The sequence below is a fragment of the Gouania willdenowi genome, chromosome 17 (assembly GCF_900634775.1).
Source record: "Gouania willdenowi chromosome 17, fGouWil2.1, whole genome shotgun sequence".
NCBI classification, from domain to species: Eukaryota; Metazoa; Chordata; class Actinopteri; order Blenniiformes; family Gobiesocidae; genus Gouania; species Gouania willdenowi.
In genome coordinates, this window is record NC_041060.1 from 8,546,458 (window position 1) to 8,573,157 (window position 26,700).

The following is a 26,700-nucleotide window of genomic DNA, read 5'->3' on the forward strand; positions in this document are numbered from 1 at the left end:
AAAAATTTGCAAAAATATTAAAATATTGCCAATAAATTAAATGTGGATTGATAAATACAAGTGGGAATAAAAAAGAAAACACAAATACAGATAAAATTCATTTATTTTTCACTTTTATTAATTAATCATTTATTTTTATACATATATATATATTACAATTTTTTTTAATTTATGTTTACTTTTTGTTATTTTTCACATTTATTTAGTTATTAATTTATTTTTACATTTTGGCAGATTTGGTCCTCCATAATGCCCTGTAGCATTATAGGTACATGCCTTTAGAAATGTTGACATTCTTACATTGCTGTTGAGTGACAAGGAGGAAAAAATGGTTAGACATAGATATATGAATTATTAGCCTAAAGCCTTTGTGCTAACCCATTTGTTCAAATGACATGTGAAGAAAACCCTCGACAGTGTCAAGGCTGTAAAACTGTGTTAGACTCAGTGCTTCAAGCAGCAACAGTCACTTAATGCCCTGTTTTATGCTAAGAACCCCAAGGATTCAGTGCAGATATGAGAACATTTAAAGTTTGCCCGAGGGCGACATCATCCAAGAACACAATCCACAAAAGTTGTCATGTGACTTTTTTTTTCTGTGAAAAGGTCTGTAAGTAAAGATTGAGACTCACCCAGAAATAATCTAATTTTAGGATATGGAAAAAGAATTGACAAAACCATTTATTCTCTGTATCACAAGAAATGTTTGAATTCCTTTTGAAGACTTTGTATTGTGAGAAAATGAAACGTTAGCATGCATTGTTTTTATTTTGGGGTTTTTAATCACTACTACTATTGTTAGGCTGGGCTACCTCGAAAGCACTGAGTCTTCTTGTTCTTCTTCTTCTTGTTCTTCTTCTTGTTCTTCTTCTTGTTCTTCTTCACACTAGTTAAAATCACTACTCCTCTGTTATTCGTGAACAGATCAGGCTGAACTTTGGTAGGTATAATCTATGGATGTGTACGCATCAACGCTCGGAGCCCAAATTTTGATTTAGGGCCCAGGGGAGGCCCAAAGGGCACCAAAAGAATATATTTGCAAGTCATATATTACAACGGATGGTACAGAATCATCGGCACATACCAATATATGTGGCACAGGGGCGCCAGGGGGCCCCCGGGTGCCTCATTTTTTAAATGACTACTCCTCAAATGGTTCTTGTTAGATCAGAATGCAGTTTGGTATGAATACTCTATGAATGAATATGATGAGACGCTTGGAACCCGTTTTTGAAATGGGGCCCCGATTTCTGGTAATTTCCAAATTTATGGTAACATAGTATGTGATATATCGTTTTAGAGGTAATTCAATGTAGATTAGTTCAGCAGAACATGTTTTCTAATCACAATAAAGTTGCATGGTATTTAAAAAAAATAAAAAATCCAATTTAAATTACATTTATTGCTTAGAATTTGTAGATTGAGCCTTAAGGAACCAATGTTTGAGACACAGTTATGGGTTTAGGTGAGCCCATTCTTCCATACTAGATAAAGAAGCATATGAAATTATGGAGAGGGTACTTACGATATGAAGAAAGGGTACACATGATTTGACAAAAATGCTAATCGGGAACATGGGACAAAAAAGGATTGGGAATCACTGTTATAATGTATAGCTGCCTTTGGAACATGTGTTTTGAAAAGTGCTATATACATACAGTTTATTATAAATAAATAAACAAATAAAATATACAGTATTTGTCGTTTTTCCTTATATTGATTTAGTGAAAACAGTATCGTGAACTTATTGTATCGTCTATATTTACAGTTTTCAAGAATATGAGAAAAAAAAAAAAAAATTATGAAATGTGTTGCTTAAACTGATGCTAAATAGATTTTCACCCAATGCCCAACAAAACAAAGTCTAATTTACTAAAACTGTGACTATGAAACAACAACAAGTGAAATTATCTTTTTTTTTAGAGCCATTTATTTAAACCTCATTTCAGTTTTTGATAATGGTTGACTTGGACGTTGTGCTATCATATGTGTTGTATTATGTATTTTGTCCTGATGTGCTTGAGAGACAAAATCTTTCCTTGGAGTTTTTAGGCCTTTAAAAAAGCAAACTTGTAACACTAAGTGATCAATACTTCACCAGACTGAAGTATTTCTCGCTGTACGGGAATCAATCAGTTTCTTTTTGGTAGATGAAAACTCACTGGAAAAGAGAATTATGTTGGTCCAAACATAACAGCAGCAGCAGCAGCAGCAGAACTATTTTAACCAAGTTGTTTCATCATCTTTATCCTCACTATTGCTTTCATTTAATGGTTTCTGCACAAAATCTGCAAAACAAACAGAGATGCTTGTAGGTCAGCATGTAAACTGATTAATGAGAATACATGTGGTTACTTCTCCTTCCAGCAACAAAAATGCAGCCTTGCATACATTTGTATTACCACAATTTAACAAATTGCGTCTTAATTTATGGTTCTATAAAAGCAAACTGAATTTATTACCACACATTAATTATGAAACTGCCTCCGCATCTTTCTGAAACATCAACAAAACTAAACCTAATTACGCACTGAATACACACAATGGATTCCAATATACTTAATACTATAGTGGTGTAAACTTCTAAAGTAAGAAGTACAGACACAAGTTCACTTTTAGAACTTAGTATTCAAATATAATTTATCAACCACAGATTAATTTAAGACTGTGGTTTGTGTTCGATTTATATCTCAATGAGGTCTGAAGCAAATTGCTGCACGTATCACAAAGACTTGTTACAGTATATATTGGGGTGTTGTGATATAAAACCAACAATAAAAAGATGCTAAAAAATGTTTAACGAATACCAAAATGTGTTAATACATGTGCATCTCTGCAAAAAAAAAAAAATAAACAAAATTTTATATATCTAATCTTTTAAATAAGTTGAAGATTGCAGTAAAAATGTGTCACAGGCAATGTTACATCACCTCCCAATTTGGAAAATTCTATTTTTTAGATGTACATTTTAAAGCATTTCTAATGGACTTTAAATTTAGGCCAAAGAAAACCAATGTGCTCGATTGTATAACTTTCTCAGTGCTTAAAAACACATTGTGGGGGGTTTGTATTTTAGTCCATGTCCATTTCATTTTCATTCTCATTGACCAGAAAGTTTGAGAAGAAATTTGCTTGAACAATAAAAAAAAATAACAGATTAGTCTCACTGAGCAAATTTGGAGCAGAATTGAACTGGAATGATGTGTATGTGATATTGATGGAAAGCCATTGGTTGAAGTTCTCAATAGCTGTGTATCTCTAATACTACCAAAAAGGTTTATTTGGTATATTTATTTCTTGTAGGATGAGGCCAATAAGACTTCTGATTGTATATGTAGATTTCAACACAGCGAGAGGGACAAACCTCTAATTGCATTGCCAAGCTACAATCGAATTTTTATTATGAGTCTCGACATTGAATAGTATATTAGTACCAGTTCTTACAAGATAGGATCACATCCTTGCATAAGAATAACTACATCTAAATGTAATCAAGAGTTTAAAGATCTATTGTAGGCATACATGAATTACTTAGCCCATGTTACAGCATCAGTTCATTAAACAAAACCTTCAGGTTGAAGGTCGTGGGACGTGTCCTGCCAGTCGTTTTCTGCCACTGATTTCCTGCTGCAGACTCATGCATGGGTGAAGAAAATTACATTACATATTCAATATTCAGACCCTCCGTGTTCACCTTCCGCCCTTCTCCCCCGCCCCCCTTTTTCTGTCAAATTCATTTTCTCACCACCGTGCTACTTCACCTCCTTCCTTCTTTACTCCACAGCAGTGGGACGTGGCGTTTTGGGCTGACATGCCCTTTTGGTGTCGTGTGAAATAACTGCCGGGGCAGAGCTCGCAGGCAGTAACCAATGGAGTCCAAATGGAAAGAGGAGCTCCAGGTCTGCTGGGAGGATAATTTCACGACATATATAGTTTCATTGTTGATCCACTAATGAGAGAGGAGATGTAGAACGCAGAGCTAAATGAAGACTTCCCACATGTTCACACCTCAATCATTCCCTGGACTTCTTTGCTCTAACCCAGGGGCCCAATCCGGCCCTTTAGAGCAGTGTTTTTCAAATGGGGGTACGCGATGACACTAGAGGGGGTACTTGAGAAAGAGAGGAAAATTAACAAATGAAAGCATTAAAAATAACAGACACGCTAACTAGGAGAAAAATACATAAAAAATAACAGAGAAACATACAAAACGACATAAGAAACAACCAAACGACACCAAAAACACAGAGAATGATAATTAAAAAAAAATACCAGCACCAACTCACAAATTGACAACAAAAACACACTAAATAAAAGAAAAGTATACTGAATTATAACACCAAAACACACGCACTAAGAAAGAGAGCATCCACTTCAGCCCGCAAGAGAAAGTAAAAATAACAGAAAACCTGAATTATTGTGTAAATTACCAAAATATTCACTTGTCCAGATATCTGAAATTCACTAACCCCACAATATGTTTAGGGGCGAACATTTTATTTTGGTTTAGATCACATGAATGCAGTCATTTTTAACTGCAAAATGTGGAAATAACTTTCAATTTTTCCTCAAATCTTACGATTTCTCACAAACAACTCGACAAAATTCCTCTGAATTACATAATTTTTTTTGGTTTTTAACAAAATCAAGATTTTTTTAATTAAATTGATATTAAAAAACCATGTCACAATAATGTTAAAGTTGTTCTTTTTTCCCCCCACCTAAAATCTACGGCCCACTGGTCAAACTGGTCCATATTTGTCCCCTGAACTAAAATAAGTTTGATACCCCTGCTCTAACCAATGCTTACTTTCAATCTTTATCTATTTTTCACACTTATTCCTGTACGCCTACCAAGCTGTGTCTGTGAAATTGAAACAATCATAACTGAAGGATGTAGGTAAACATTCGTAGAATCTATTATTGTGTGTACGTAATGTGATTTCCATTTAATGATCTAAAAAAATTGCACCTTACATAATGGTTGTTTTTTCAGGGTGATGAAGTAGAAACAATAGATATGCATAATCATGTTTCCCTCAAGTACATTTTTTTAATCAAGTACTCTATTCTGAATCCCTTGCAAACACATAAAGAGAAAATGAGATTTTCAAGACGGTGTTTACCTTTTTAAAGCACTGCAGAGATGTGTTAGAAATAGAAATGATTCCTTTTTATATTTACATCACCTTATGTGTCTGAATTTGGAAAATTGAAGAAATGTGTTAGAAGAGCTGAGGCCACATCTGAGACCTACGTCCTACTTACAATTGTGAGCACTAATTGGATGTTCGTTGACTATCGATCTGCTTCTGCTTTCAAATCGTCCTCCGCACCATTACTATTGAAGAGAAACTGCATTTGAATGTGTGCTATTGTGTTTAACAGTGGCTCACTTTTGTTTGGTATAAGGAGACTTTTGCTCCCGATGAATAACAGTAAGCCGTAAGCTCATGTTTTATAATATCACAGTATATAATGCAACATGTGCAACTGGCGGCATAGGAGGAAGAAAATGCACAAAGTGGCTCCAAAAACCCAAGACGACAACAGAAATACACAAACGGACTCCAAAACCACACGGACTGAAAACAAAAACACATAAAATGAAAGAAAAATATTTTCAAAAGGACAGACAAAAATACACAAAACCACTAAAATATACAACAATAGCAAATATCTTCTTTGCCAGATATTGTCAGTTATCTGGATCAGATGCTGATCATAGTACTACGATTATTTACACTTTAAAGCAGAGGTCACCAACACGGTGCCCGCGGGCCCCAGGAAGCCCTCATGGACCATGTGAGGTGCCCTTAGGCGCTCTAGTCACCAATGAGTTCTATCTAAAATATGATTTTGTGTGAAAAAAACAGGCTCATTGAGCCCCGCCCCCTGCTGCTCCTGCTGCGTTTGGCAGATTGCCAGAATGCACCGCGACCGAGCAGAAAGAACCAATCAGAGCCAGGATTGTGTTTGGTGGACTGTCTGACAGCTGTTGCTCACAGTCCCCACCCCTTGCCACCATGGCCAAAACACAGCAATGCTCATAGCAAGGTAGTGCCTGGAGCGCCGTCTTTTTTACAGTGTAATTGGCGACTTTTCTGCTTGAAAGGTAATTACTGCCACTTGATTTACATTATGTTTGATTTGTAATTGTTACACTAGAACTCTGTATGTGGTGCATGCGTTGTTTGTTTGTGTGTGCGCTGCTCTCACTGCAGCCTTCGCGTGGGCTGCTGCGAGTGACAGTGTTGTTGCTGCTGCTGAGGTGTGTGCACATTGAGAGAGAGAAGCGCTGCAGAAATATGCCTTTAACAGTGGATGTTATATTACTGTGATGTTGCTGTCGGGCTAACGTTAGCTTGTTAGCTCCTCTGAGGGAAGGACTTTGGAGGCAGAGCAAGAGAGCAGTGGGGAGGGAGGGGGAGGGATCTGAAAGTTACGGACTGCACCTTAAGTTGGGAATTTTTGGATTACTGAAACTAATCCAGAATCCGTATATTGAACCGGATCCTTTCCAAAACTGAATGGAATCTTCCATTGCATAAAGTCTCTTAAAGTCAAAATTCTGTCAGTAACAAATGCTGATAATCACATTTGTGTGGCCTGTTCAAAAGTTAGCAAAAACATATAAAAAGAAACAAACATGAATCATTTTTCTGTAGGTACATGATTTTTTGTAAATCTGAGCCATTTAGGGAATAGTTATGGAAAATGTTAAATGCATTCCATTTCCTATTTCTCGGACCTGGACAGAGGAAAAAGAAACAAACAAAAAACAAACACCTGTAGGTGATGCTATCCCTCAAAATGTATGGATGATTGAATTTGAAATTGAACAAATGAAGCAAAGAGAAAAAAAAAAAAACTCTTCAGGTGAAAATCAAATCAATCTCGACATATACTTCTGTAAAAACTTTATGGAAACTCTTCTTCTCCATCCTGCCTTCCAAGGTTTTATATCTAGTTCAGTGCATCGCTGGCCACTGATGTAATTCATGGTAAATATTGAAATTGAGGTCGTATTACATCACCAAAGTGAAAAACAGAGGCTTTGAAGTTCAGTGTTACACACACACACACAAAAAAATGGTTTTGGCTTAAAACTGCTGAAACCGTAAGGAAGCGTGAGTTAATTTGTAGATGATTATAATAAATTAAAAGCATCTTGTTTTTAATGTATTCCCAATTTGGAACAACTGTAAACAAACTGTCTTAGGTAGTCGGACGATGCTTTTTTTTGTAATTTATTTTACACAATTCACTGTCTCTAGTTTCCACAGCATTTTTCTCTTTTATCCTTGTTGTTGGGTGCATTATTGAAGGGACACAAATTATTTGAGACAGAAACTCAGTTAAGAAGTTTACTGACTGATGTTGATATTTTCACAAAACAGAAAAATAACAAGCTGTGTTGTATTGCCTTTTTAGCATTTCAGGAGGAAAAACAGAATGCTCTGCCAAATTAAACCAGTCGGTATTGAAATGAACTACAATTCACTGCGTCATTCACGCTGATGCCTGAATGAGATTAAATGCCAGTTTATAAATGGATTGCTTGTTTCTAAACAGCCGGTTATTTTGGTTGCCTTTGAGAAATAACTTGGAACACAATGTGCATGGGGGAAACCTACGTACGTAAAGCAATCTTCACTTTCCAGTTTTCACTGAAGGGCTTTTGTTTGTGCTGTTAATGTTGAGAGGGATGTATTTGTCCTTTATTTTTAACATGCCAATTTATTTTAGGTAGGATGCGGTGTTGCTTCTGTTCATCCAGGGAAGTTCTTTTGTTTTACAATGTTTCCACAAGTTTGGCATATGCAGAGTTTGTGGGGGTGAAAAGTTTTCACTATAATTTTCCCAAATTAATTTGAAAAAATACAAATCTTAATTTAATGTACATAATATACAAACATTTTAAGTGCCATAAAACAGAGACTGTACAAAATCTATATTGTTCTTTAAAAAATGCAACTTATTTTATTGTCGTTCGAGTCATTGTTGAGCAATTCTTCTTCACTATGTAAATGGTGAAGCGACGCTGCGCCCAGCAGTTTATGTATAGTGCTGCGGCAAAAAATGAAGCATTAATTTACAACATTAATCTAAAATAATGATGATTTTTTAATGACACGGTCAGCCTCACAGAGCTAAAAAAAAAAAAAGAAGTAAGAAGTCAGGGCAGAGCTGCTTTCTAAGCTTTCAAACGGTATATACGGTATATGATACTTGAATTGCTAATGTATTTGAGAAGCATTTAAGAGCGTGAATGAGTGAGGATGTGCATTTTGACCAGTATTCAGAATGGTGGATGTTCAGGGGTTTTTAAATGACACGTCGATGCAAATTTTTCTCGTCAACATTATCAATCATAGTATGTTAGTATTCTTTTTTGCATTATTGCCTGTTACACACATTGTGTTTGGCACGAATCTCAAGATGGATGGTCTATATATTTAATTATATATATATATTGATCCTCCTGGCAAGAATTTCAAACTCCACCTTTAAAGTTTGGCCTGAAAGCTTCCAAATCTGAATATCTGTGCTGAAGAAACTTCTTATGCAGCATAATCATTTTGTCTTTTAAAGATATAAAGTCCGTGATCAGTCATCATGAAATAAAGCAAAGCATCATGGGTTAATGCAAACCTCTGTGTGTGTTCGTGAACTGCATTAGTGCCATCAATGAGTGGCCTAAACACCTCAGCTGCACACAGAAAATAACCACTAAAACTCTGATTTTCTCGCTTTAGTTCATACATCTCGTTTTATTGCGATTGACCTCCACATTCCATAACTTTTGCCTTCAGTAGTGTTTGAATGGACCAAAATGTCAGCATTCATTCAAAAAAGCTTCTTCAATCAAATAAAAAGGTATTCATCCTAATTAAAAAACATCTTTCAGGCATGATTTAAATCTGGAGTTAATAGAAAACATTGCATTGACATCTCTTCTAGTTACTGTAAAAGGCCAAAAAGCTAAGAAGAGCCTCGATAATGGACTTTAAAGATATATTTTTGTCATCTAAGTGAAAAAACAAAAGTTCCTTGAAGTAGCAAGGTAATTGTTGACCTTGGTGGAAAATCTGACTCCAAACTAGCAAATGTTAAGATTTTCCCTGATCACAGAAAACAATCAGAACTGGGAATATTTTTCTCTTTATTTTTACATTTTAATCTCTCTTTATTCAAATTCTGGCCTCAATATGACACACAAATACTTCCATTGCATGTTATGTGACAATATCACGCATTTACACACTATTTCCCCCCAAGAAAATGGGTGATTGAATGTCTAACAAGTGAAGCAAATGGACAAATGATCTCATTAAAATGTTGTGCAACGTGTCATGGTTGGACTAGTTATTATGTTATCCTGTGATTGAAAATAAACACAGAGCTTCATCTGAAGTGCGTTTATCAATCGGCTCAGATTATTTGACGTTATTCAAATCTGAAAAGGTGCAAAGAGATTTAGCTGTTGGTGTATTAGCTGAACTGGTGGTCAGAGGATCAAAAGTGTTGTAAACGCAACATACGGGAATCTTGCGCAACTTCAGCATAACCCGTTTTTGTAAATCACCTGTAACATGAAGATAAAAAAGTTGACGCTCCATGAGAAAACCAGGAACAAGTCGGCATGAGAGAAACAGAGAAAAAGGGTAAAAGTCTTCATCTTTTGAGAAAATTATTCAGTTTTTTTTTTTTTTCCCATGCAAATTATGCTACTTGAGGCTAAAATGAAAGCACTCAATGCTTCAATTAATAGTATCAAAGGTTTTAAAACAGTAAACTTTGTCTTTGAAAGTAGCTAAATTAAATATTACTCAAAGTAAAAGTTACTAGTTACTTTCAACCCCCCACGTTTATTTTTTGGTAATAAATGTTGCCACGGTTTCCTCACATACATTAAACATCTCATGTATAAACTTAAAAAGGAATAAATCTTGCACAATCGGAGCTTAATTTACTTTCCACAAAGGCATCTGTATAAAATAAAAATAATTATTATTCTTCAAATAAAATAACACCAATGAATTAATTTTAAAGTAAATAAATAAAAATTCTCAGGCGCTACTAGCTAAATTTATGAAATCTAATACTGAGGAAATAACCTCCATTCAATGGTGTCTTGGTGCATTATGTTTAATCTGGTTGGTCGGCAATATGATGTGATGCATTTGATTGTTGTCTAGACGTTTAATTTTTTGTCGTTTCACAATGTTGATCATTAAAAAAAATAAAATAAAATAATTTACTCAGTAACGGTTGGGTGTAGAAATGTAATGTCATTTTAATTGTACTTAAGTACGTTTTTAAAAAAAGTACAAGTACCCATGAAAGCAACTTAATTACAGAAACTTTCACCTCTGGTCTTTATCCACATTCTTGATATTTTTGATACATAGCGATGTTGTTTTATACATACGCATAATCAATAAAAACCTGTTAAGGTAAAAGTCAAATTGATGAATAAAAATGCAAGACATTCTTTGAGCAGACTCCACTGGAAAGAAACTAGTTTCTCAGTAAATCCCACTTGTGGACAGAGGTCGGACGATCCACCAGCTACTGTATGTGTAAAGGGCTCATGTGTTTTACTCAGATCTTGCAGTGACAGAGACGCTCTAGAGGCGTGTGCACAGATGGAGGGAGAATAAAGCAAATATTGTTTTTGGTTTAAAAAAAGCACTCATTGCAAAGTTTGACAAATGAATGAAGAGTGCAGGCCAGAGGATGTCAAAGGTCTCAGTGGAGAAACTGTCACTGCCAAAGTCAATGACTCGCACTCACAGTTTAATTCCACAAGGAAATTTATCAGACTTGGAGTACAACACAATAGCTGTATGGCAACCAGCTGCCTCAGCAATCTTGGCTGAACGGGAGAAAATTGGATTAAATTTTTTTTGTGTGGGTTTTCTTTTAAACCATGTAGCTCGAAAAGCTCCAACATTTGCATGATTGTCTTAACCTCATCTGGAAAATAAATGCTAGCATGTTATTACACAAGAATATCATCTTTTTTATCCCTCCTTTTTTCTCCAGAATTTGTTATTTTGTGTCTGAGATGGTTTTATAATTTGATTCTGATAATATTGTTGGCTTTTGTTGGTTTTATTGTAGGTATTGCCAGAGGAACATAATCTGTTTCCATGGGAACATGTGACTCAAAAGAGAGAATGGATAAACTCTCTCGTCACTACTAATATTTGGTGTTGCTGTTTTAAAAACACAGCTTGTCAGAAAAGATTTGCTTTAATAACAGTAACGTTTTCATGATTCATTGAAAAACATGAACGCTTTTTGAGACAATGGCAGCTGCAGACCATTGTTATTTAACTTCATCAAGTTCAACAAGGACCATAGGTTGTCCAAAGAGTTTATCTTCTACAAGTGTGTGCTGCAATAAAAAGTTAATTCTTTTTTTTTTAATTATTATTTTAAACGACTAAATAATAAAAAAAAGATGAAAACGAAAATTAATAAACAAATCTCAACAGATATCTCTCTATGTAAAAAAAAAAAGTCAATTTCAATATAATACACGGTCAAAATGGTCACATACAGTAGAAACCAGATCCAGAAACATGCTTAAATACTAAAATCCAGGTTTAATTTTTTCTGTTTATGCCTTTTTGCTGCAACATATGTATGCATATATTTATGCACATATATACACACATTACTTGTAGCGATCCACTGTATGCATATTAAAATAATGTTAATGAATAGCCATTAACATACATGAAGGAAATGGAGGAACAATCAGCTTTTGCCCTTTTAGTAAATTATAGTTTTCACATTAGAGAAAGACACAGGCTTTGTTAAGCTTATAAAACACAGAATTATTGAAACCCTTTTTTTTTTTTTTTTTATTGAAACCTTTTTAGCCCGTGACCCCCAAAATTATAGTGCCAGAGACTGGGGAACCCCACTGTTCCTGAAGGTGGTTGAACACAGACATGAACATTGAAGTTCTTTATTATTTACACCATAGTATATAGTCAAACCTAAAAATATAAATCCTTGTTTTAATCAGCAATAAAATGTGTTAAAATTGACTGAAAATGGTGGAAAAGGTGGTAAAATTAGATTAAAAAAAAAAAAAAACAGAAATTTTTTTAAAGTTGTAATTTAGAAAGGCCAAAAACAGACTGAAAAAGTGGTTAAAAAAAGGGTTCAAAGTGAACATCTTGGCTTAAAAGTAGGAACGAATAGTTTAAACTGGCAAATAATGTGCATGAAAAATTGTGAATGTGGTTAAATTGGTAAAAATAAGCATGAAATATGGTGAAAAGAGGTTAAAAGTGATGGTATTTTATAAAGTACAGAAATTGGCTCAAAGGTGCAAATTAGAGAGGCCAAAAACAGACGGAAAAAGTGTTTAAAAAGTGTTCAAAGTGTCAATATTGGCCTAAAAACTGCAGAAAAAAGTCAGAACAATTAGTTTGAACTGCCAAATAATGGGCATGACAAATCGGGGTTAAATAAGCCTTTTCACACTCATGCATGTGCGCATGTGCGACCTGAGGGGGGGGGGGGTCATGGGTCGATAGGTATAAAAATGTAAACAAGCTTGTACACTCTGTTGATATTTCCAACCTAACGGCGTTTGTAATTTTATTCCAGAGATCTTTAGAGTTTTAATAGTGGTTATTTTAATAATATTACACACTCAAGGGTTTTCCGCTGATGTCACTTTCAGCCGATCCGAGCGCTTTTAAAAACCAATGGGAGCAGCTCAGCAGCAGTGTGGAAGCAAGGCAGTCCCCTTGCTTCCACACAGGTGACCCCTGGTTGACGAAAACACCGATTACCAGGGTCTCCAGCGGGCGGAATTTGGACTCTACCCGGGAATGATGCACATATCGGAGCACTTTTGTAAAATCGATGAGAGAAACAACAACAAAGCGACCGCCTCTGAACCATGGATGACGTCACAGGGTTAAGGAAAGGTGTTAGGACTTAGGAGAGGAGTTTGGAAAAGGCGATCACGTTTGTTTTGACAATCAGATGCACTTCCACTAGGTGACGTAATAATCAGACGGCCACGAAGGTTAGTGACGAAAAAGTTAGTGATGAAAATACGACACATTTCCGAAGATGGACTAAAAGTGCATTCATAACACTTTCCCCTGATATAATCTAAAAAATAACAAGATTTGAATTTAAATCAGAGGAAAAGAGGCTACCAGACTACGAGGAACAAAAGTGAAAAGAAAAGAACGTCAATGAGAATGGTTGCTCACACTCACTTTCCATTCTAAAATATGAATTATGTTGAATAAAACATAATGTGGCTAAAAATGTCTCTGATCCCTTTTTCTTGAACCACAGAGTGTCTGTTTTATGTCAGTTACAATCTGATAATAAATGTGCATATCATAAAATATGAGTTTTAGAATATTTAAAGTTGTTTAAGGCGTCTCGGTATTTCTACCTTGGAGACCGATACCACTTTTCCGCAATTTATTTTTCCAAAGAATCAATGCTCCAAAGTGGAAAATTATTCTAAATCTCTGTCAGATTCGCTGTTTACATTGTCAGCTATGGCGAGTTTATCCCTCATGACCTTTGACCTCATGTACGAGAACTGAACGAGAGCAAGATTTCCGAGAGTGTGAAAAGGCTTATTGGCAAAAAATCATTAAAAGTGACAATAATGGGTCAACATGTGTGACATTAGGTGGGAAAAGAGGAGGGGAGGGTTTATAAGTGTTGAAAACACCATAAAAGTGGAAATAATGTTAAGAAAAGGCGTTGAAATGTGGTGGAGTGTGGCAAAAATGCATTAAAAGGAGCCAAAATATGACAAGAAAAAAATAATCAAAATAGGTTAAAATATGGCAAGTTTGGTGTAAAAACAAAACAAAAATGTGCTCAAATTGTTAAAAAAAAATATTCTTAAAGATGTAAATTCCTGTTTTAATCAGAAATAAAATGGGGTTAAAAGTGACCAAAAATGGATGAAGTGCGATTTTAAAGACCACAGAAATTGGTTAAAAGGTGCAAATTAGAACGGCCAAAAATGGACAGAAAAAGTGGTCAGAAAGTCAACATTAAATGTAGGAACAATTAGTTTATACTGGCAAATAATGGGCATGACAAATCGTGAATGTGCTTAAATTGGAAAAATAAGCTTGAATTATTGTGAAATGAGGTTAAAACTGACAATAATGGGTCAACATATGACATTAGGTGGGAAAAGTAGTGGAAAGGGTTCATAAGTGCCGAAAATGTCTCGAAAGTGGAAAAAATGTGCAGAAAATGCATTGAGTGGCAGAAATGGGAGTAATGTAGCAAAAATGCATTAAAAGGTGAAAAAAAAAAAAAAAAAAGAAATATGGCAAGTTTGTGTAGATGCAGAAATAGGGTAAAATTAAGCTAAAATTGTCCAAAAAAGATTCTGTTTCTTGAAGACATCAGGCGACCCCAAGGTTGAGAACCCATCTTAAGCAATACAGAAACAGTGTTGTCAGTGGAAGTAGATAAAGTTAGCAGGTCATATTCCTATTTGTGTCATCTCTCCCTCACAGTTAGAGGAAAACTCCAGGCAGCTTTTTGGAACCATTTCCTCCGATTTGTCTCTTTCTTCTCTAAATCATCTGCCAGTGTCCCCCCCTTCACTGTCTCGACATGTGATACAGATGTTATTGCACCCAGCAGCTGTCAGTGTTTGAGTTCGCTCCATCTGTAACTGGAAGAAAAGATGAGAGCAACTCCTACAGCTCAGACAGATAATTGCAGCAAACTTCTCCCTCCAGTCAAGTCGAGTCTCAGTGAAAAGGCAGCGGAGAAACGACGGCTTCAAAGCCATCCATCATGGCTACTGTACGCCCATTATAGGAAACCCTTCGGCACCATCAACTGAAGTGCCTTCCAACTTTTAAGAGTAATGATATGCACTTTGATGTCATTTACTGGGTCACCTTATTTCTCAAAAAACGCCAGACGAACATCAGAATTCTAAATGCCACTTCTTCGTGTTCCTATGTAATGCCCAAAAAGACTTTCAAAGTAAATTCTTCACCCCGACATTAAATTGTTTTTTTTTCTTTAGAAATATCCTCAAGTTTTCTAAATTCATCAATTTTGCAATAGCATTTTCTGTGTTGTTTGCATTTCCCTCTGTGCTTTGGTGTGGTTTAACTTCAGTCCACTTTTAAGAGGAGGAGCATTTTTCTAGACAACACAGTTGGAGCCGCCGGGTTTTCTTTAGTTAGTGATGATATCAAAGCCGTTTTGAGCTTTAGAGGCATGAGGCAAGATGATGACGTTGGCTCCCTCAGTTTGCATAACAACATGGAGAGATTCCTAATCCATTAAACGGTCCAAGATCAGTCGACATCACACACTGCACGAGAACGACTTGAGTCCAACAACTTTGGTTTCACTACTCCTCAAAAACACTAAGCCACAGCCAGAGGTAAAAGCAATGGATTACAAATACACAATTCAGTTGCTTTTATGGGTACCTGCACTATTTTGAATATATTCTTAAATCACTTATTTTACTTGTACTTCAGTGCGTTTTAAAACAAGTAATTTGTTACATTTCCACACCCAACTGTTACTGAGTAAATTATAATTCTTTTTCATTTCGTGCCATTTCTGATCAACACCACTTTCTATGGTTCATGTTGGGGTTTCTACCTATTATGTTGTTACCCACATGGCACATTTGGCACGGCACAGTTTTTAGAATTCATAAATGTAGCTGTACTTAGAGCCTGATCATTTATTTTATATTGAATTGAATTTATTGGTGTTATTTTATTTAAAAACAGCATTGTACATTTTGACAAACCTTTGATTCTACACAGATGCCTTTTGTGGAAAAATAAATTAAGTTCCTACTGTGTGAGAATTGGTCTCTTCCTTTTTAAGTTTAAACGTGAGATGTTTACTGTATGCAAGGGAACCGTGGCAAGATTTATGACCAAAAATAAACGTGGGTGGGTGAAAGTAACTACGGTTGTAACTTTTACTTTGAGTACAATTTAACTGAGCTACTTTTTAACTTGTGCTTGAGTATTTTATGTATTTGACTTACTTGTACTTGTACTTGAGAACAATTTCAATCAAGTAACAGTACTTCTACTTGAGTAGGATGTATCAGTAGTATTTACACCTCTGGCCACAGCTTATGATTGCAGTATTTTATTCTCATAATGTTTATTATTAAGCCCATTTCATATAAAGACAAGTATGTTTCATTTCGCTTTATTGCCCCCTACTGGCTCATGGGGCCCTTTGCAATTGCATAGCCTACCTATAGCCAGAAACGCCTATGGATAAAGTTCCTAGGTAGCCAAAGTGGGGTACGCAAAATTGTCATGGGGGGTGGAATGAAAATTAAAAACACAGTGAAGACATTGGAAACTAGAATACAAATCGACCAGCAGTCACGAGCCTCCATACATTTCCACAAATTGCAGAAAAAAGCACAAATATGATGAGAGCTACATGGTTTTGCGCTGGCCAAAACGTGCTTGATGCCCTAGCTTTGCCACCACGTTCTTGTGTGAAAGTGGATTTTCAGCTTTGAAAAACGTGAAAACAAAATACAGAACACGACTTTGCATAGAGAACAATTAAACACTCAGACTCTCTCAAATTTAACCAAACATTGCAGAGTGATGTACATTTTCTCAACCTCACCATTCTCATTAAGTTGTAGCGAGTTGTATTTCACAGTTTCAGGGTGATAAATATGTTGTATTACTGCTATACCGTATGCTCAATCAACTCCTGTTTGGTAGATTATCACTGAAAATGCCAGTAGGCTAATTCATTAAATACAGTGAATAAGTGATAATTCTGAATAAGATGTTTTCTTGTGCTTACAGATTATTCAACGGGATAGATAAAATTCAAGGACACATTTCACTGTAGGGCTACATTGTATATGACATTCCATTATTATGTTTTTTTAAGTGTGCAGGAGTAGGTTAAAGGTCTGAAGGGGTACGGAACTACTGAATAATTGTTTATTAAGCAACAAACAAATCGACTGTAAAAAAAAGGAGAAAAAGAAAAAAAAGTCACAGTTCTGATGGTGTTAAATTATGAAATTATCACTGCTTATTTAGATTTTTCTCTTTTAAACCAGTTGTATTATTTCCTGTTCAATGTGCAGCGATCTTAAAAAACCAAAACAAATGTGGACATTCCTTACATCCTTAGACTAAATTTGGATAAATGATTTAGTAAAACCTCTATTTTTATTCAAATGAAAAGCAGACTACAGTTTTTTTTATTTTTTTTTTTCAAATTGGGCAAAAAATGAAGTAAAAAAAAACCAAAAAAAAAAAAAAAAAACTCATTCTCCAACTGTTAAGTATGGCCAAACAGTGTTTAGACAGACGTGTTGCTTTTTTGCAAAAAAAATATGGTTCCCCAACTGCTTCTTTGAACTGTGAGTGGTGGTGGTGGTGTTGGTGGTGGTGGGTTCACACAAATTCCCTTTTCTCAGAGGCTGAAAACTGTTGCATCACAATAGCGAGTCACCCTTTGACGCACTGTTTCCAACCTTCTGGAGACTAACATTTTACGTTCCCTGAAAGCTTAAATTCTGCTTTGGCCTTTCCAATCGAAAAAATACTCCTTAGTAAAAACCAAATTCCTGTTTTTGTAAATGCCTGGCTTTATAGCCATCTGGTGCACATTCCCATTACCTGCCAGTGTGTTTCTTTGTATGTGATCTGGTGTTTCTTACTCTCTGTGTGCTTGAAAGAAAGTGATTATCCCTCGCCAACATTTGAGAAGCTTAGTGAACACACAGATGATGGAGAAATGGAGATAAATCTGTTTGTGAAGCACCATTTCTTTATTTTTCACTGATAACTGTATTATTTACAATAATCACACTGCTCTTATGTGTATCATTTTTTTTTTTTTTTTTTAAAAAAAAAAGGACGCACTGAAGGAAAATAACCCAAATAAAGATAATAACACATTATGAGGTTTTGATTGAAAGATGATCCAACGTTTCCCAAACTGCTGTAGCTGCAAGAACCACAATATTGGGTATTATTAGCACTATTGATTACACCGACGGAGTCACTGCACAAAAAAAGTCATCTCACAGAAGTATTGATGATTGCCAACAGCAATAAGAAAAATATCTCTGTCAATCTAAGAAAATATACAAAAAGATGCACAAACCCTCAAGCTTTAGACCTTTATATTTACACAATCTTTTGATCAACATTTGTTACATATGGGCAGAATTTTTTTTTTTAATTCAAGCTCTTCTAAGTTTTCTGCAGGATTAAATCATCCAACCAAGCTTTGCCTCCCATGTGTGTCAATGAGGGCAATGTTTTTTTTTTCTGTGGAGGAGGATTTTTGCTTTTTTTTTGCTTTTTTTTTTGTTGGTTGGGACTAAACGTAGAATAATGCAAAATATTATATGACCACACAAAAGCTGCAGGTTTGGAAATGCAACCAAATGGTTGCATTTGGTTGGTTAATCACCCCAATTTTCAGATTTAATGTTGATATAAAAAGCCTTAGATTGCAAACCGATTTCTGATTATAAATAATTTTCAATTTGATTTTCCATCATTGATCATTATCAATTTATTTAACAGTTCAATCCATAGTGCAGGCCTAATTGATCAATAAATCAAAGACCATTTGCTTGAATTTTTTATAGTTAAAATTGAAGCTTGAAAGTTTGTTTTTATCTCCACCGTAAACACTCCGTGTGACGGTTTTTTGCGCATTGCTTTGTGGGATGTGGAGTTGCACAGACGGGTGCATAGAAGTGTTTTTACTTCATTCTGATATCACTTGGAATACTGGTGTAGGGGAACAAGGAATGATTAATATTCAAAAATATTAATTATTAATTTTTAATATGTTCGTTGCCAGAGGTGCCATCTAGAATTGAGTTTTAAGTGTCCTAGATCACTTTATTTTAATTAATTGTTACAGTTCCCTGTTTTGTAGTGGGTTCTTGACGTCAGAATAGAGGTTTAATAAAGGTTTAAATGTCAATAAAAACACAGCGTTTACAATATGTACATGTTTATTTTACAGGCTATTACCACGATGATAGATTAGGCAGTTTCACAATTATTCACAGTTATTTTGACTCATTGGTATCACACAAAATGTACATTTTAACACAGCTGTATGGTATCTACACATTTTGAGTGTTTTAGATGTTTGCGTGAGTTTGGGATTTATAGGGATTTCCTAACGCTCTGAGGAAGAGGAAGAAGGAAAATGGAAAGTTAAAGTAATGAAATTAATAAAACTTTACCAAAATGAAAAATATGGACTATGAATCTAGAATTTTCGATTGAGAGAATTTGTTAAGTTATAAACCACCTTTTTGCCAGAATTGTGTGTGCGTGCAGTTTTACCCTCCTTCGAACAGGCGTGATGATGACAGCTCCTTCTGCGTAACCAGCAGTGTGTGGGGAAAAAGCTTTTCCTGCGTTTTCCGAAGACGTTTTCCGCTCATTCACTGTACGGGCCCGCGGGATACTGTCGGCCTGGCTGGGGTTCTGGTTCTCCTACACGGCACCACTTCTGGACGTCGATGGGTAGTTTAACTAACATGTTCTCAAATCAAAGATGCTAGAGTTCGTTAAAGCTTACTCATGGGAGGCTATAAAAATTGATTTGTTCCAAAAATTAAAAACTGCTTGGTTAATTTCAAAAATGGAGATAAAAACTTAAAGTTAGTCATTATGGAAGTGGCTGGTAGCCACTTCCTGACTGGAGAGAAGTTCAATCAATATCTCAAAAATTCAGCATCACTAAACTGAATAACATCTAACGGTTAAGTCAGATGCAAAGAGGAGGACAAGAGAGAAGTAAGAGAGGAGCACGAGCGTGGAGCAAGAGCCAAGCAAGAGAGTGTGATGGGGGAAGCGAGGCCTTTTATAAACATGTCAAGAGGTTATCTGATTGGTCACAACACATCTGCAGTGTGGGAATGAGTGAAACCTGATTGGTTGGCAGAAAGAAGCGGGAGGCTTAACTTTCCTGTAAAGAAGACAAAATGGTGGGGCTATCCCACATGTGCTTCTTAAACAAAGAGTCATAAAACTAGATAGGGTGTTACCATGTTAGGTCTAAAATGGAGCATGGGTGTGTGCCAACTGCATGAACCCTTGAAAAATGACTTTCAACTGATTATCCCTTAAATGACTGATTTGAATGATTTCTAGCTTTAAGCATAACAAAGGAGGACAAATACACTTTTGATCAATGATCATGGAATATGAAGTTATAAACATTTCCCTTGAAATGTGATTGCATTACTGCTTAACATATCAGATGGAGGCACACGATGAGTCTCTTTCCTGTAGACAAATGGTTAAAATCGAGGTCCCATGTCTGAAATTCGTTTAAATCACAGTTCTGCCTTTAAAGCATCAGATGGTGTATAGGTTTTATTTTTATTTCTTCCTTTTTAATCTTCATGTTGAAGAGGATGTCTCTGGTGTAGGGTGTCAGGTTACATCCCTGTTATCTCTGTGGGGTGTCTGTTCTTTGGGGAGGATGGGTGTCAGCAAAGAGTCTGCAGGGAGAAGGGCTGGGATTTGAAGAAATGTTCCTTGGTCCATTTTTCCATTGTCTGTTTTTGAGTCATAAAAGTGTAATAAAATTCCAAACGTGCGACAGTGTTTTTACCGCCTTTTGACCATCGACCAGGGTTCCTACATTCCCCCCTTTTCCGGGTAACGGCGAAATCCAGCGTCATTTCGGCGTTGTCCGGGAAACTTAGTGGACTCTGGTGATGACAGGTAAAAACAACACAGCACAACAATCTGGCTCTGGGTGGCTTCTTGTGTTATTAGCTGACTGCGTGTTAAGATTGTAGAATTTTCTGACGTTCCTAGCGTGGTTACGAGATAACGTGAGATTCCACAAAAGAAAGAAAAATACATGATAATAGTGTGTTAACACATTAATCATGTTTTACTACGTTGGATACGATGTCTCAATTGATGATAGTCTGAATTGTTAGGACTCTAAAGGTCTGACATGAGTTTCTAACTGGTTGATAATTTTGAGAACAAAACGATCCTATTGTTTGGGACAAATTACAAGATTGAACTAAATTGACAAGAACTCGAGGAGAGAACTTGTGATGTTCGTCAATAAGTGAGATTTGATCACTTTAAATGAATAACAAAAGCATATGGGTGTATTGTAAATTCGTGCTTCATGGGAAGACTTATAGTGGCGACTGCGTTCAGACGCATATATTATGTGATACCAGTATCTATAGTGCCAATGTTAATGCTGGGATATGTTCTGAATTATTTCTTTCATAATCAGATTTTACTGCTGGAGTATAATTTTGTTGATGCTTTTGTAGCTTTTTAACAGTGGGAACAGATACTATGGTTTAACCCTTATAGTATCGTTGAGTAAAGGTCATGTTGCTATTTAATATGACACAAATATTTTGAAGTGTTAAGTAATTTCTTTTCAGACAGATTTTTGTGTTACCTTATGTTTTGGTACCTCCCATTGTTTATTGGGGGTTGTGAGGACATGTTGGGTTTAGCTATGGCACCGCTAGCTGTTCATTGATGCGAGCACTGCTTAAACAAAGCACAGGGGTTAGACATGTATTTGTACAAGAGTTTAAAAGCTGTTTCACTTTTTCACCCCCCTTTGTTTGAATGTGGGCGTCAACGCTGGTGATGCTCTGTTTTAAACTGCTCCTAGTGTTGGTGTTGGCCTGTTACACTACGGATGAGTTAGTAGAACATGCACAGCAAAGAAACATTTTAGGTTTCAAAGTTTGTTGACTTAATGGGATAAACTTGGTTACTTTATCCATTTAAAATTTTAGCTGAATACCAAAGTTCTGAGTTGACAATTTAACGTTTGTTTTTAGAGCAAACTTTGCATGTTTTCACAAATTCTGCCGTGTCAAGGCCCATTTTTGGCCAGTAAGCGATCTTTTGAAGTTCTCGTTTTGTGGATTTTGTGTCTCTGTGTTGATCGCTTGTGTTGTGTGCGTTCGCCATAAATTCCCCCCTGTACGAGTAAGGAAGCACAAGCGTGAAGGTAGTGGTTCTGTCATGAGTATGAAATAGAACGTCATCAACAACACGCAGGTGATCTTTTGCTTCGAAGAGATCTTGAAGATCTGGGTACGAGTTGAATTCATGAGCTGATGGCTCACGGTCTATGAAGCCTGAAAGGAAATCAATCATAAATTGAATTGCTGGATCGTCCTCTTGGAAGAATTTCAAGTCACAAACAGTAAGAGAAGGCTGTGTGGGTGTTTGCTTGTGATGAGAGCTGTAAGACAAATGCTCAATGTCGCTGTACGCATGTACAGACGAAATGGGTGGTGGCTGGGGTCTGAGCGGTGGTATTTCACAGTGAGGCTTTGCGTGTGTTGGGCTGCTGTCAGTCTGGCTGTATTTTATCAGGCTATGTTCCGACTGTTGGTCGGGCTCTGGTCGGGCTATTTTAAACACCGGATAGTTGCCTCTGCTGACATCAGGCTGAAGCTCAAGTGGTTTGGGTGTTTCCCGTTGTGAGTAAAGCTCAAGTCTCTGGAGATCTACAAAGGCGTCAAAGCGTTCCAGTAGGTCCCTTCCTATAACAAATGAGCTGGAATGATCAGGTGAAATGCACACAGGATGAACAACGGCTGTTTGTCCAAAGTTGACGTTCACCAACATTCTTTTTCTCACAGTGACAGGTGTCTGATCATATGACATGATCTCTAGCTGACAGTTTTCAACTTTAACATCTGCTGGGTTTGACATGTTGCAGAGAAGATAGAAAAGTTCACGTGGCATGATGGAGACGGTGGCTCCAGAATCGACTAATGCTTCATAATTAACGGCGTTGTTGAGGTAAGTGTTGACATAAAGTCTGTTGTTATTTCCCAAGCTAAGCTCACCTAAAATGCGTTTGAAGGGTGGATTTTCATCACCTGTAGGTGTGATTGGAGTGGGATCCAGCAGCGGTGCCGGATCTATTTGGGCTCTGTGTTGCATATCATCACGTGTGTCACTGCAACTGTCCCTGTCATTCTGGTAGGCGTGTCTGTTGGGATTAGACAGATTTTGGATCATTATTGTGGTATTCCTACCATGTTCCGCGCATTTCAGACGTGAATGTTTGCGGTGTTCGTGGATCCGTGGTTTTGCATGCTCTCGGGTGCCCTGAAGTTCGTGACCTCCGTGAGGCACGAGCTGCGGATCCTTTTCTGAAAGAACAAAAGGTGAACTTGTTTCGTTATGATTTATCAGGTCATCGTCGGGTGGCCTGGTGTCAAATGCGTACACTTCCTGATGGACCAATTCCCTGTGAGATTGGTCATTAAGCATGAAAGCACGGGAAGCAAAGGAACGCAGCTCACGGCTGGATAATTTCTTTGGATCCACTGCTGCATGTAAATGTCTGCTGGTGGAACTGTGCAGGTTTTTAAAGAAAAGTTCTTTGAAAAATTGTTCTTCTTCCATCATGGGCTCATTTTTCGGCCCGAAATAAACCTTTAGCAATCTGTTGTAGTATTGCCCTGGTCTTTCATTGGCTGCTTGGGTGATTGAATGTGCAGCAAAGTAGCCGGTTTCGAATTCATTTTTATTACAATATTCTTCGATCAGAATTTTGCATAAGGCTTCGAAATCATCACGAATATCAAGTGGCTGTCTGTCGATGAACAGACTGACTTGCTTGCTTGAAGAGGCTTTTATCACGTAGATTTTGTCACGTGAAGAAGCGTTTGGAAAACGTTCCAAGAAAAATTTCAAGTCATTGAGATAAGCATGAATTTCACCTGGATCGTCGAGATTTGGCTCGAACCTTGAGAGGTTCCGTGCTATTCGATCCAGATCTTTGGGTTTTGGATGAGACGTGTCATCCCACAGCTTTACAGGGTCAGGTGGTTTCGGCTCTTTCGGTTCACCTCCCTGCTGTGAAGAGAAAAGATGCGGTTCCTGCCGTGCTGTTGCTGATTCCATCTCAGCTTGATGCTGAAGCAGTCTAGCATGTCTGCATTCGGTTTCCGCATTCCGTATCTGTCGTTCAAGAGAGTCAATTCGTAATAAATAATTTTCTCTGATATGTGTTAGCATGCTGTTCTCATCTTTAAGAGCTGTCAATTCACGATTGGTGATTGAAAGTGTCTGAACATTTGCCTCATGTTTCAGTGTTTGCTCTTTTAAGAGATTATTTACATCGGTGAAATCTTCCTTGATGTATCTTACCTCGTTTCTGAGTGCATCATTTTCACCTTTCAAAATCTGGTTCTCATGGAGCAGATTTTCACTTTTATCCTGTTCTGATGATAAAGACTCATCATCGCTGGTCTGTGGGTTGCTTTGAAGCCTGTCAGACTTGTTCTGAAGCTCGTTTTGAAGCGTCTGGTTCTGCTCCTGGGCCAGTTTCAGCTGTGACGTCATTAAGAGTGCCAACTTACCAAAAGCAAGAGTCAGGTCTGCGTTAGACCTGTTGGAATCAGAGGGAGACATGAGAGTTAAAAGCGAGCTGAGTTCGGTAGACGTTGGTGTACTACTTATCGGCTCTGGGGATGAGCTAGAAGTTTGGAGTGCACCCCTGAGGGCAGCTTCCAGCTGTGAAAGGAGGTTGGTGTCCAGGTTTGGACTGCTGGGAGAAAGGGAATCCATTTTGATTAGTGTTGATGTGTGTAAGCTTGGCACAATATAATGAGTGTGTGCGCCTGTGTGGGTTAAACCTTGGAGTTAAACGCAAACGGGTCGCAAAAGGTCAGTGATTAATAAATTATTCAGGTTACAGCTGACTGTTTCTGAGAATTTATTTATCTGTGATAACAATCTCTGTGATAGAGGTGTTTAGTTTAGTTAAACTTGGAGAGTTTAAGAGGTGAACACAATCTTGGCTTTTAGTTGTATCCAAAGTGGTTAAGACTTGTATTTGCAAATAGTTTGAGTGACTAAAGTAAATACAGTCTGTTCAACGATGTTGTTCGGTGTTTCAATAGAACAATTTTAATTTTAGAAGCTTTATTTATCAGCTTATCTAGAAAGATTTTTGATTTACACAATTAAAGATTACAATCAGGTTATTTTCTGTGAACCTAATTAAGTTTATCTTTAAAGTTCTGTAGTTGCGTTTTGACAACACATGCAGTTCACAATGTGACGTACAGGGTTAGTTCACTCATTAGTTTCAAAGAAAAGTTCAGATGGTTAATCTGTCTTTATGTAATTGATCTTAAAAGCTATTGAAAAATTCCCATACAAAGTTAAGTTTATGTTCTTATACTTCAGATAAGGTTAAAATCTATTCCACTTTGAGGGAGATTAATTTCAAAGCAGTTATTTAAGTTTCTATTTGTGTCAAAGCACAAAGAAAAATTATTAAGGTCTTAATTTATTTTAATTAACAAAGTTAATCTTTAAAATATAGACCAGTGACTGTTCTATCTAAAATACATTCTTGTTGATTTTATCTGGCTCAGTTAGAATTTTGACCTTTAAAGATTTCAAATAAAAATGATCAAATTTATTCGACTAAGAATAAAGTTTTTATTTGATTCTATGGTAAGTTTTGTCTTTTGCTTCAGTTGGTGTTAAATATTATTTTAATATTTATAACACACGTGTTTTAACTGATAAAATTGACTTAACAATTAAAAATTACCAATGTAAAATTCTGAAAAATGTTTAAATGATTAAATTTAATTAATCTATTTATTTCAATGGCTTTTATAAGCGAGGAGTAATGAGAGAGTGATCTCTGTGTTAGGGCTTAGGGATTTATTCCCAGAAAAATGATTTACAAGCCTTCAGGCTGAAAATTAATCAATAATGTTTTAATTATCGATTCCAAAAATTAATCAAATATTGTTCACTTGTACTTCACTGAGTTACAACAACGTCAATTCGTTTACAAGTCAGCATGCACATTGAAGCTTGTTAGCTGTAGCTTTGGTGGCTAATGTTAGCATGCACTTAGTTATGAATATCTTTGCGTAAACAAGTTTAATAGTTTCAACACAAGAGCGGCAGTTTACCACAAGTATATTAAATACTTTCAGAGCATTACCGGCGTTTCTAAGTGGTCAAATGTTCTTTAAAAATACTTACCAATGGTCACACCAAATTGCTGCAAAGAAACTTGATGACCGGAAGTAAACAAAGGAAACAGGAAGTTCTCTTCTTCGTTTGATCTTTACCACTCAGTGAGAGCGCCTCCTTTGACAAGGCAAGGCTACTCAGTTAAAACTTTGTTTAGAGTTTAAACACAAGTTTTACGAATAATTCTGTTTAGCTTTTGGATGCTAAATTATGGAGAAGTACAACTTGGTTGGAGTGACTGGGTTTTAAAAGGATTTTCTTTTTTTTCGAATCCTCATTTAAAATCACAGTGTTCTTACACAGGGCTGAAATCTTCATGTATTGCTTTTTATGATGCTGTTCTTACACAGGCTTATTCTAGGAGCTCAGCTGAAGCGTACACCGCAATGTCAACACTCACAGCAGCTATAAAGGGTTTAAACCTTAAGTTACAAGAATATTCTTTTTTTTTTCCGTGTTTCAGTCCGTTTAGACTACGTTTAAGCTAAATTTTTTTTTTTTTTTCTCGAAACTGCACCAGTAACATGTTTAAGGAAATGCCTTTTTATCATCATCAGCTTGTGTTTCATAGGATTTTCTTGATCGGAAGTACTTGTTATGCTGCTCGGATCTATTTTTAGATTCAGCTGTG